Raw genomic sequence first — 13,450 nt, forward strand, 5'->3', positions numbered from 1 at the left:
ATGTAATAAATAAATCATGTTTTATAATGAGAAGAGAAAAAAGGGAAAGAAGAAAAAGGAGAAATAATATTTCCCTAATCATCTAGCTTTAGTGCATTTAAATTTTATGTACAGTTTGTTGTATTCACCTTAGTATGGCATAAACAGTAAATGTCAAACAACAGTTTAAAATTTGTTCTGGCATAATAATCAAATAACTAAAGCTATAGTTCTACTAAAACTTCAATCCATGAAAAAATAATCTAACATCCATGTGATCCCAAGCATATTGTTAATATATGTATATATATATATATATATATATATATATATATATATATATATATATGTATGTATATATATATATATATATATATATATATATATATATATATATAGACTTTGGTGAACCAGTGTATAAAGATATAATATGTATATATTCTATTGTATTATTATTAACCGTAGTGCATTGACTGCTTAACTTATCACAATGCATATAACTATTCATTGATAGTTCACTAACAGCTTCAAAACGCTACATAACATGAAAAATATTTTGAAATAATTATTACATTAAAACTAAGATAACTTATATATTTATATTTGCATAATACTAATAACACATATATATTATTTGTAGGTGAAAATCAATCTTTACAAAATTACAATATAAAAGTTAGTAAATTTAATAAAAATAGAATAATGATACTAGAAATCAGATTCAAATATCTTGGTGCATGTTGCTGTTCATTACTTACGCTTTTCCACTAACTCCCCCTCAAGTTCTTTCTTTAACCATATCATTTTCGGATATGGGCATGCTAAAATGTAGTTTAAAGGCATTAGACATCACTTCTCAGTTTTTTAACAAAAGCAGTGAAAGAAATTCCATTTTCTTGTGTACGTTTGAAGATTCTATGTGACTGAGGTAATCACGCCAGTTCAAAGTTCAGTCAAATACATCAGGAGCTGACTGTCAAGATCAAGAGGGAATAATTATACTTGGAGAGGCTTCTCTGGTCTGGTCGTTAGCCCTATTAACTCAGGATTGCACTCAAGAGTGTCTCAGCAGGAAAATGTAAGTATGTACTTCAAGTTTGAAGCTTTTGAGCACCTCGAGACTTGCCCAGCATTCACAAACCTGGAATCCAAAAAAAAAAAAAAAAATGGGAAAATGAAAAATGGAACCAAACCACAGCAACATCCTACATCCATAACATCCTACATCAAAAATATAAGTATTTCAGTCATTTGTACAGCTACAAAATTACAAAACACAATTTAATTGCGAACCAAGAGAGGGTAGCCAAAATCATACACAAAACACGAACACTACTACCCACACTAAGTACCCCAACCAAGAGCCAGAAGTAACCATCATCTCAGTGACTTTAGAACATGAGAAGAGCCACATAAAATAAAACCAGAGATCCATAACCACTGATGTCACAAATGACAACTGTCTCTGCAGTACATATGTAACAAAATATATAACAATCACCTCTCTATTACATGTAGCTATTGCATGCTGCAGCACATCTCATAGACAAAGAGGTGCCAAAGAGACATCATTATATATAAGTGCTAACTATACACTACTGTTTAAATATATCAATCAGTTTTGTTTCTATCTAGCAGCAACAACAAGCTCTATAACACTATAGCTTACCATAATAACCAAAAGATGAAATTAATAAATTACTTTTTAGCAACATTGTGAAACACTAAACACCCTTTTTAATTATATAAGCAATGCAATAAAACTATTTGATATTCGTTTTAAACAAAAACATTAAGATTATAAATTGTAACATGCTCAAAATAACAACAAAGGAAAATATTTAAATAATAACTTACCAGTTGTCTCAATTTCTTTCTCCCCAACTTTTGGGTTTTATGCAAGTAATTCAGGCATTATTGGTCTTATATGCACTTAAGACAGAGTCACGTCTTATGTTTTTTCTATTGTTCTGTATTAATCCATGTTCCATTTTCAGCAAGTCTTTTTGTTCTTGTATTTATCCACTCCATATCTTCAACTTTTGCTAGTATTTTGTTTGTTTTAATGTATGAGAGGGAAGAATCTACATCTTTAAATATATTTGTAGTGTTTTGATTAAAGATTTTCAGTCTAGCAGGAAATAGTAATTGTGTTTTTATTTGTTTTTTCTTTAATTCTCTAATCAAAGGTAAATAAGTTTTTCTTTTAGATAATACCAAGGGAGAATAGTCATTGTCAAAACATATCAAATTGTCTTTTATTTTGATTGGAGCTTTAGACCAAACAGTTTTAAGGACAATTTCTTTGTCATGAGAAGATAAAAATTTAACAATTACAGATCTTGTTAAGTTAGTTTTACTATTTTATGATGAAACCAGAGACCTGTGAGCTCTCTCAATTGCATAGGAAAGAGCCTCAGGGGGATCCAAGACTTCAGGTATCCAGGATGACAGAAATCTTTCCATATTATTATTTTCTATATTTTCAGGTAAGCCAAATATTCTTATATTATTATGACAGGACCTATTTTCAAGGTCATCTATTTTTATTCGATGTAATGTATTTTGCTTTAAAATAAATTCCATGTTGTGCTCACCTTCTTGTATCTGAGTTTCCATGTCATTTAAGGCTGTTTCAATCCCAGAAATTAGTTGTTTTTGTTGCTGCATATCCTCATGAAGGATGTCCATCTGCTTTAAAGATTTTTCTTTAAAAGTATCAAGTTTTATATCCAATCTGTCTATTTTGGAAGTTAATTCTTGGATGTTGATTAATAAAGATTACAGTTCCTTTTTAAAAGTTATGTCAGTATGTGAAGTTTTGGTGAAGCTCATGTTGTTGCCTGTTGAAAACAAAACTTACTGCTGATTTGACAAGAAAATTAATAGTATCAAAATTTTTTTTAATACTATCCAAGTATATGTTATAAAGAATCCAATGGTATAAAAATGTTCACTATTAGGATAGTATTTTTTAAAAATTCCTGTCAAAAATAATTTGAAAAGACAGAGCTGAAGAGAAAGGTTGCCACTCAGAGCTTATGCTAGCCACACACCCCCTTTTTGCATTTTGATTGATAGAATATGTTTGTAGTTGTTAGCATTTTTTTTTTGTTTGAGGATAGGAGATTCCATATGGTTTCACAGGTTTGAATGTCATTTGCATTGATATCAGGATTGTCTATGATGTATTGGCTAAGGTCTCGAATTTGCCTTAAAATGATTGTATAGCTTTTAGGGAGCTTTAATTGTGTTCTCATTTCAGTGATAGTATTGTTCTTGAAGAGAAATATATTGGAGATGGTTAGTTTCTTGAGGAGGGGATAATTGTTTAGGTTAATCGTGTTGTTATTCGTTTTGAGATTGGGGTTAAGGTTGATAGGTTGTAGGGAAGTGAATGCATAATATAGGTTTAATGATTTGAACATCCTTTGTATAATAGTGATTTTATGTTTCATGACTGGGTGTATTTTAAGAATTTTTAAATTTTCATTGTAAAGGAAAGGGGTGGCTCTGGGGTTTATGGATAGTGTTTTGATATAGTTGTGTAGTAGTTTGACCCAGGTTGGAGACCACTGTTGTGGTGAAGGGGTGTGGTCGGCTATTGTTATTAGTCTATTACAGTTTATGGTATCATAGTAGAGTTTAAAGTCTGGCAGCCCTAACACTCCATAGTCTTTATAGTATGTCAATTTATTATAAATGATTCTGACTGATTTGCGGACCAAAATACATTTTGAAATTGTGGAGTGAATGGTTTTGAAGAGTTTAAGGTTGATAATGGTATTGGAGGCATTAAATATATATCAAAGTCTGGGTAGAAGATTCATCTTGATTGTGGCTATTTTAGCTAGGAATGGAAGTTGAAGTTTTGTCCATCTGCCCATATCATGTATGTCTGACCAGAGATTAATAATGTTATTTGTATATGATTGTTTAGGATCTTGGTGGAAGGATATTCCTAGATATTTTAATGAATTGTTAGTTTTAATACCAGCTGATAAGGAATATGTGGGAAGCTGACAGAGGGAGTTAATAGGGAAGATATTTGTTTTCTTTAGGTTTAGTTTGTAATTTGAGATAGTTGAAAAGGTGTCTATAGTGGATAGTAGTTTCTGGAGGTCTGAATTAGGTAGTGAGTAGTAAAGATTTAGATCATCAGCGAAAGCTGCTAGGGTAATTTTAGTGCTAAAGATATTGGGGATATGGTGGAAAGTTTTCTGAGAAATGAGGAGAAAAAGGGGTTCAATGTATAAATTAAAATGATAGGGGGACATCAGACATCCTTGTCTGGCACCATTCTCAATGTCAGTTCGAGAAGATAGGTGTTTATTAATTTGTAGGTAAGTATGAGCCTTGGGGTATAGTGTTTTGATAGCCTGTATGTAGTTATTGGGTATGTTAAAGGTAGGCAAGATATTGAGCAAAAAGTTTACACTGAGTCTGTCAAATGCTTTTGAGGCATCAATAGCTAAGGTGTAGACTGGAGTACATGTATGTGTAGAGAGATTGATCATGGTGTCCAGGGTAAGGGTATGATCAAAGGTTTGTCTGTGTATTATGAAACCTGATTGTTCAGGGGAAACAATGTTTGGAATGATTGGTTTAATTCTGTTTGCTAGTATTGATGTAAATATTTTCATATCAAGATTTATTAGGGCTATAGGTTTATAGTTCAGGGGGTTTTTGAGGTCAGAGTTTGGTTTAGGCATGAGAACCGTTTTGGCTGCATTTAGATGTATATCACTTACACCATTGGAAGTAATGTGATTGAACAGATGGAGAAAAAAAGAGAGATGATTTTTGTGGGAAAGCTATGTAGAATTCAGCCATAAGACCATCTGGACCTGGTAATTTGTTGGGTTTGAGTTTGTTGATTGTCATAATAATTTCTTTCTGGGAGATCGGGGAGGATATGTTTTTTTGTTGATCTGGACTGATTTTGGTAAAATTTAATTGGTTTAAGAAGGCATCAAGGTCCTGTTTATTATGAGAGAGGTTTGATGGACTGTCGGATTTCATATATATACTTTCAAAGATACGTATGAAATCTTGAGTAGTGTGATAGAGTTTATCTTGATAGATAAGTTCTGTTATGTTCGGAGAGAGTTTGTTTTGGTTAATAATCCTTGCCAGGAATTTAGATGGCATGTGAGCCCATTCAGAGTAATTCGGTAAAGTTTTAATTTCTTGGTATGTTAGGTTTTCAGCATTGAGATCATATAGCTTTTGTTTGGGTTGTATTATTTGAGTTTCAGTTTCTTGTTTAAAGGACAACTGGAGTTGGGATTCAGGCTTAATGATTTGATTTTTAAAATTGGCTTCCTCCTGGAGAAGTTTTTTTTTTATAACATGAAGCTTTACTTATAAAGGTACCGCTAATTATGGATTTAATAGAGGCCCAGTAAATGTCCATAGGTTCATAGGTTCATACTAGGCTATCTGCCCTGGGGCAGTTATAAGCCTAGCCCGATTCTGTATGGCTTATGCCACCCCTTGATTTGAGTATACTGTGCCCTTTTTAAGGTTTAGTTTACTGTGCTTCTGTCTAATAGTGACACGGGAGTAATCCCTGGGACAAACCTACGATCCCCCATCCACCTATCAAGATTCTTCTTGAAGAGATTCAGTGAGGTGCTCTGCCTCACATGAACTGGAATTCTATTCCAGAGCGAAGGGAGCCTCTGGGTTATGAACCTGTCCCTCCAGCAAATTCTATTTATTTCTTTGCTGAGGTTCAAGTCCCTTGAGCGTGTGGCTCTAAGGGATTTAGATTTACTGAGGTGGAGCATGTCCATTAATTCTGGATTTGACATAGCTTTGTATGTCAGGCATAGATCGCCTCAAGGTAGGCAGTATGCAACTGAGTAAAGCTGGAGTTTTTTTAACCGAGCAGCATATGGCATCTGTTTGAGACCCTTGATCCTCTTGGTGAGATACTTTTGGGGTCTTTCTAATTGCTGCAGGTGTCGAGTAAGGTACATCCCAAAAGGGGCATTGCATTCTATGATGGGCCTGATGAGGGATGAATAAAGGGGCACGATTACCTCTCTTGATCTAGATGTGAAACCCTTCGTGATGAGGTGGGCTATGTAGAAGGTCTTTCTAACCACTTTGGCAATGTGGTTTTCAAAGGAGAGATTGCTATCAACTTGGGTCCCCAGGTCCCTAATAACTTTCTCTGTACTTAATGGGTTTCCGCCTATGTGGTAATTTGTGGGCACATTGTTTTTGCCAAAGGGTATGACTATACATTTTTTGGCATTTAGCTTTAAACCATGGTACTGGCACCAGTTATCTGTCTCTGTGAGACCTTTTTGAAGGATGTTTGTGTCAGCTGGAGAGTCGATTATGGCGCCCAGTTTGCAGTCGTCTGCGAACTTGGTGAGCCATAGTCCTCCCATGTTTGCCTGTACCTCGGAAAAGTATATACCGAACAAGAGTGGTCCCAGGACAGAACCCTGTGGGACGCCACTTGTGACCGGTTTCGAGTCTGACATGGCTCCAGCAACTCTCACTCTGTGGGTTCTGTATTTGAGCCAGTTTGCAACCCATCTTGTGACATAGGGGTTTATATTTAAGCTGGATAGATTGTCTATGATGCCCAAGTGGGGTATTGTGTCAAATGCCTTTGCAAGGTCCAGATAGGCTGTGTGGACTACCTTCCCTTCATCTATGGCTTTGGTGACTGTTTCAAAGAAGTCAACCAGGTTCAAAAGGCAGAATCTGCCCTTGACAAAGCCGAACTGGGTAGGATCTAGTGTCTGTAGGTCCCCAATGTCTTTCTTTATGAGCTCCATGATGATCCTCTCCATAGCCTTGCAGACTAAGCTAGTCAGGCTTATGGGGCGATAGTTTCCAGGGTCCATAGAGGCTCCACCTCTGTGGAGTGGGACCACTGTTGCTGTACGCCATTCTGTGGGCACATATCCTGTAGTGAGGCTGAGATTGTATAGCTGTTTTATTTGAGGGATTAGTTCCTCTTGGAATTCATGTAGGACGCAACCTGGGACGTCATCTGGTCCCATGGAAGCAGTGTTTTTTGCTTTGGAAAGGGCAGCCTTAACCTGAGCATCAGAGATGTTTGGGAGGCAGCCCTCTTCTGGGATAGATACTTGCTCTTTTGGGGGGGAGGGGGTGGAGAAGTTTGCACTGAACCTGTCTGCCAGGATATTGGCGATGTCTGTGGGTTCAGTGTATTTTTTGTCATTTAGAATTAACTCAGAACAAGTCTGGGAGTTGCATCCCAGGTTCCTAGCATAACTGAAAAAAGCCTTATGATTGTCTTTGGTGTCCTGTGCAATTTTTCTCTCGAAGCTGGCCTTGGAGGATTTTATGAGGGATCGTAATTTTTTGCTAGTACTGATCAGAGATGCCTTCTCTATTAGGGATTTTGCTCTATCATGTAGTTACTTCCTCCTTCTGTTGTACAGTTTATTTATGGCAGGGGTCCACCAGACTGGACGCCTGCCTTTGGATGATTGGGTCTTGGTTTTGTTTGGGATAGCATGATCCATGCATTCCTGGAGATGTCCATAGAATGCATTTATATAGGATTCTGCAGTTTGGGCCGTAGTTTCCACTGGCCCTGGGGCCTTGAAGGATTCCACTTTGGTTTTGAGAAGTGAGAAGTTCGCTTTTGAGAAGTTTTTCACTGTGGTTTTCTGGGCTGGGGGTGGGGTCGGGATGTGGACATCCAGTGAAATTAATTTATGGTCTGATCTTACCAATGAGGGATATACTTCTGGTGTGGAGCATAGAGTCCCCATGTTGGTAATGATCAGGTCTAGTATGTTGTCCCCTCTTGTGGGAGTGGTGACTAGTTGTTCCATAGCATTTGAGTTTATAATTTCCAGGAACCTTTGGGCTAAGGTGCTGGGGCTTGAGTAGTGCTCCCAGTCAATGTTTGGGTAGTTGAAGTCACCCAATATAATGGTGTTCGGAGAGATCGTCATGTTCTTCAATGTTTTCAGGAAAGCCGGGTGGGATTCCTGACTTTGAGAGGGTGGTCTGTAGGATGCTATAAACTGAAAAGCAGTCTTGCCCACTGTTAGTTGCACATGGATGTTCTCCGATACTTCGTGCAATGCCACTAACCTGGAGGTGTGGATATCCTTGATAAATATGGAAACTCCCACTCATTTTGTGGTTCGGTCCGGGTTTTGGGGCCGAAAAGCATGATATGAGGTATAGCCTGGTAGTGCTGGGGTGCTCTCTGGAGCCTTGAACCAGGTTTCTGTCACTGCACAGATATTGATGTTCTCCATACTGAGGAGAGCTTCGAGTGCGTGTATCTTGAGGTTAAGACTTCTGGCGTTAAGCTGCATTACCCTTAGTTTCTTGTTCCTTCTGCTGTCTATGGGGGTGGGTTTGACTTTTGAGCCTTGCCTAAAAAAGGCACTATGGGGGTAGGTGATTATAGAGTAAATTTTCTAAAGCTTGGTCCAGAATGGCATCTACTTCTTGTAGAATTTCTTTTTTCCTTAATAGGTTAGAGTTAAGGACCCAGTTATACCCTCGGTTACTGTTAATTGTTATCCCAATCAATAGTTATGTTAATCTTAGCATGATCTGATAGGTATCTGGGTTCTGTGTGAAAGGAAATTTTGTATTTAGTAAATATATTGGAAATGAGAAAGAAATCCAACCTGGACCAAGATTTATGACACATAGAGTAGAAGGTATATTTATTTTTGAGGGAGTTATTGGGCTGGAATATATGGGGGTCAAATAGGTTAAAGTCATTTTCAAGTTCCTCGAGTGCTGATATGGCATGGGTATTGTGTTTGGAATTGGATTTGGATCTGTCAATATCAAGGTCTTGGACTGAGTTCCAGTCCCCTCCTAGTATATAATAATGATTGGGGAAGTCAAGTAGTATTTTATAAATAGATATTATAAATTTGTGTTGATTTACACAAGGCACATATAGGTTTATTATCAGACTAGGGTTTCTAAACAGGCTGGTTTAGTTGTTATATAGCACCACCTTCCATTCATGTCTATATCATGTTTTACAATGTCACATTGGAAGTCAGTTTTAATAATGATTGCTACTCCTGAGCTAGTTTGGGATTTGCCATAGGCAATTATATTCTTAATCCATTTTTTCTTTAGGGAAGGTTTCCAGTGCTCTGGTAGCATGTGGGTTCCTTGCAGGAGCATTAAATTAGTTTGTGACACCACTTTCTCTATCCATTAGTATTCCAGCCTCACTCCTGTACTGCATAAGGGTGATGACATCACAGGCTTTGAGCAGCAGAATTCAGACACTACAATACTGAACAAGGAGTCTTACTCTTTGGGCAAATGATCTTGCATGACTGTTACGCTGCACAGCAATAGCATACTGATATGTGATCTGTGCTGCAGCAGCAGCAGTATCATTCTCTTCTAACAATACTGCAGCAATGAAGGCATTTGTACTATGGCACAGGGGTATACATGTTGGATATAATGATAATAAACATCATTTTGACACCTTTCCCATAGTACAGCAGTAACATCACTTAAATCATTTCTAGAACTTGGTCTTGAGCCTCTGTTTTAAAACACATTAAAATTAATATGGTCATTCAAGCCTGCAGAATTTGTGGCATTTATACTTATTTGCCTAAGTCTAACGTGTTCTTAGCATCCCTAGGAAAGATAGTGGATTTAGGATTTTTTCTAGTTTTTAAAGTCTAGCAATGGGTGTTGTCCATTCTGTTTTTTTTTAATCACTACCAAAACATCACATTTTGTTGGTTTATCCTGATTTGCTAGAAACCTGTTTCCTCTTTTTTCTTTACTCAAGTAGGTTTTTTTTTGAGATTCAGCTTACTAATTGCTTGCTGCCTGTTGTAATGATTTCTTTAGGGTTGGAATCCATCCATCCATCACCCCTTTTTCCCATTTTTTGCACATGGGGTCAGGGTGTCACTTCAACAGTGACAATCAACTAGAGCCAAGGTTTACACCTCCAGGTGGCTAGTCCTGCTGTGGCTGTTCTTCCACACCACACACTCACATGCAAAGCTATAGCCAATTTAGTGTGTCCAGTCCAGCTACTAGATGTCTTTGGAATGTGGGAGATACCAGTGCAACCGGAGGAAACCCACACAAACACAGGGAGGACATGAACACAGGAACGGCATGCATACTCCACATAGAAGGCACCCCAACTGAGAATCAAACCAAGAAACCTCTTGCTTGGAGGCAACAATGCTATTTGCTGCACCACTGTACCACTGTTCCTTTATTTAAACTCTGACAACAAAGGGTCCCAGAGAATGAGCAATCATATTTTCTTGTTCATTGGGTTGGAAGTTTGGAGTGACCTCAGATCGAGAATATATACGTTAGGAGAGATGCAGGGGGCTATGCGCCCCCACCCCCCCCCCCAGCAAATATTATTATTTTAATTTTTAGGTTTCATTTGCATGAAAACTTATTTTCATTGGTTACCAGTATTTGGAGCTTTTGCATACTCAGGTTGATGGATGTCATACTGAAATGTGCATGCAGTTATGTTTTGAGTTAATGCCTTTCAATCAGACAAAGAAGACCCCTTGTTTTGTTTTAACAATATTATAGCATCACTGTCACAGTGCAAAACAATATTCTACCATCTCCCTCATATGCAATGGTATTCCTGCATCACTGCCATGGTGTAGCAACATTGTGATAATTCTCCCATGCTTTCACACTATTTTGACATCACTCTTGTGAGGTAGCTGCATTTTGATATCATCACCATGCTGCACAGGTGTTGTGACTTCATAAGCTGTATCAATCATCATTTTTAACTCTACCTCAGTCCTGCCATTGTGTTAATGTTACTACAGTATTCAGACAGCACTCCTGTTGTGTAGAGGCTGGTAAACAGGAGCTTTACTCCCTATAATGCTGCTGTTACCAGAGTTTAACTAATCAACTCTATACAGAATGTTGCAATCAAGCAGTGACTGATTTCCATCCGGGGGGGGGGGGGGTCACATTTCTAAAACCTGTCCTCTGGTGGAGAGCTGGATTACTGTAGTCTACAGGGAATACATCTCCACAACCGGTGGGATGACAGGATGTCACATGGACTTGCCTGTGCTCAGTAGCATGACAAGACTTATGGCTACAGCTTCAGTACTGCAATAAAACTGCCAGAAAAGATATTTAGGCATTCTGCTGTTATTCTGGGATGTGTACGATGATGATATTTGTTCTTGTTGCCTTGACTCTAGATAGAGGGCTTTGGTATAGCACCAAGGGTACCAGAAAAGCACACAGAAGGCAGTTGAATCAGAGTTTAGGATGGAACAGATTACTGCATTTGACAGATCAGTGGGTTTAGGGTTAAAATAAAAAAACAGGTTAAAAAACATTTCAGTAGTGTAGCAACAGAATTTTAACATCACAGCACTATGTTACTGTTGTGTCTTTACTTACAGGGCACAATATTGCTAAATCTTTACTGTTACACCAGAGTAATATCCTGGTATCTACAGCACTGTACAATACATGTAATGTAGTGTGAGTTCTTAAGGAGAACTGCTGTCATAATATAACTCATGCTTGGTTTTTTGAAATCACACTGTGTGCAGGGATCATATGACTGATAATTATTAATTCTGGAGGACAAAGACAGTTACATTTTTGATGTAAGTAATAATCTTCCTCTGGAACACGAGTTTACCAGGCAGGATCCCCCTAGCTGTGTAGTCCTAGAACAGTAACCACGGCAGTGGAATAAGGTTTAATACGGTCCAATATAGAATTTTGTAGTGTTCTAATGCTCACAGCACTATTTCAAAATCCAGCTCATACAGTGTGCCCCTCAGGTTGCTTCTGCTGATCAAAGAGCTCTTTAGAGACTGAATTCTTTTAGGTAACAACTTTTTTTTTCCCACATAGGACGTTATTCTCTTAGAAGTACACAATTGCTCTCCCTTGTTCAAGAGTTAAGAAAAAAAATCACATTCCTACAGCCTACAGCCCACACAAAATCCATAGCTTTTTATCTGTTGGGCTTTAAGTACATTATCTGAACAAGAAACCTCAACAATTGCAATATGAAGCAGGTGCTAAAGAAAGAATGCTGCAGAAGTGTGACTTAGACGTTTTCATGGATTACAAAGAAGAAAAATGTAAGAAAATGCTAGGCACTTCAGACAAACAATGCAGGGACTGATGGTGGAAATCCCTACAAGACGCATTTTAAACCTGAAGGATTCATTTCGTTTGAAAACTCCACTACATCTTTGGTAAAGAATGAACTAAAAAGCAATGATATCTGTTGGAGTTAAAAAATAACCTCTGAAAACTTAAGAAAATGATCTGAAGACCGCTGTGCTTCTGTGGACCTTGCTGCAGACCAAAAGAACCAAGGGCAGGGAGAGATTCTAAACTGAGTTGTGAAGCAGTGGTGTCTGGTTAGAATATGGTATACTTCTAAAGGACGCCTTCACCTTTCAACAGACTATTGCAACCCATTCATCTATAAGATGCAAGTAAGCGCTGGGAGCACCAAGTCTTTATAGCTCATTTTATGATCGATTCAAAACAGTTAAGGTGTGCTCCAACAGGCAGTATACTCTACCCATTTAATGTGATTTTTTTTTTACTATTATTTTATAAGCTTTTTACAGCTGACTGAAAGAAAACATTTCCCAATTATGATACTAAAAATCATGTGCTGCTGAAGGGAAAAAAGAAAAGCAATTACCGTTTCAGAGGCATAAAAATTGTTTCCTGTGAATGGGCAAATGTCAAGAGAAATAACTAATGCATAACTGACAAGGGCATTTCTCATTGAAAGTGACTTTGTTCGTATTCATATATATACAAAAGGGAAGACTGGCTTGTTCTTTGGGTCTTTGGGGGTCTTCTGTATGCAAGCCATCTAAAATATACTTTCATTCTGGAAGAGTGGAAATTATATTATAACTTATGGGAATCCTGTACTTGACCTTTAGAGGAAAAAAATTGTTATTGTACAAAGAAATATGATTTCTTTCAAGCCCCCACTCTAAAGCATGAGACCTTAATTAAAGTGAATGGATAAGAAATCATAATTAACAGCCTAGAGTGGTGAAGAATGCTTTCATGGGTTAAGCAACAGTTTTGTTAATATGCTCACTAGTAAATGTAACAAAATATTTTGGGGGCAGCAAAGGCTTGGTGTATGCAGATGAGGTTTCAGCTGAGTTACTCTTTTTATTTCACCTTTCACAAGTCTGTCTAGGTTTTGAGGAGGATAGATGGCAAGTAAATATCAGTGCATCTCCTATCTTCCACTTTCTACAGAACCAAAAAAAAAGGCCAAGATTTGAGGTCCCATTGCATGGCTGGTATCTCATCTGTTTCACCACCCACCTCCAAATGGCATATAGAAAATATGTCCAAGATGTACAGGATGTTGCCTATAGGGTTCTCCATGTTGATGGGTATGGATATATATCCTGCACAACCAAATTCCTCTCAGATATGATGCAAGGGG

Source organism: Protopterus annectens, chromosome 13.part0 (genome assembly GCF_019279795.1).
Source record: "Protopterus annectens isolate FY-2018-M chromosome 13.part0, PAN1.0, whole genome shotgun sequence".
Classification (NCBI taxonomy): Eukaryota; Metazoa; Chordata; order Ceratodontiformes; family Protopteridae; genus Protopterus; species Protopterus annectens.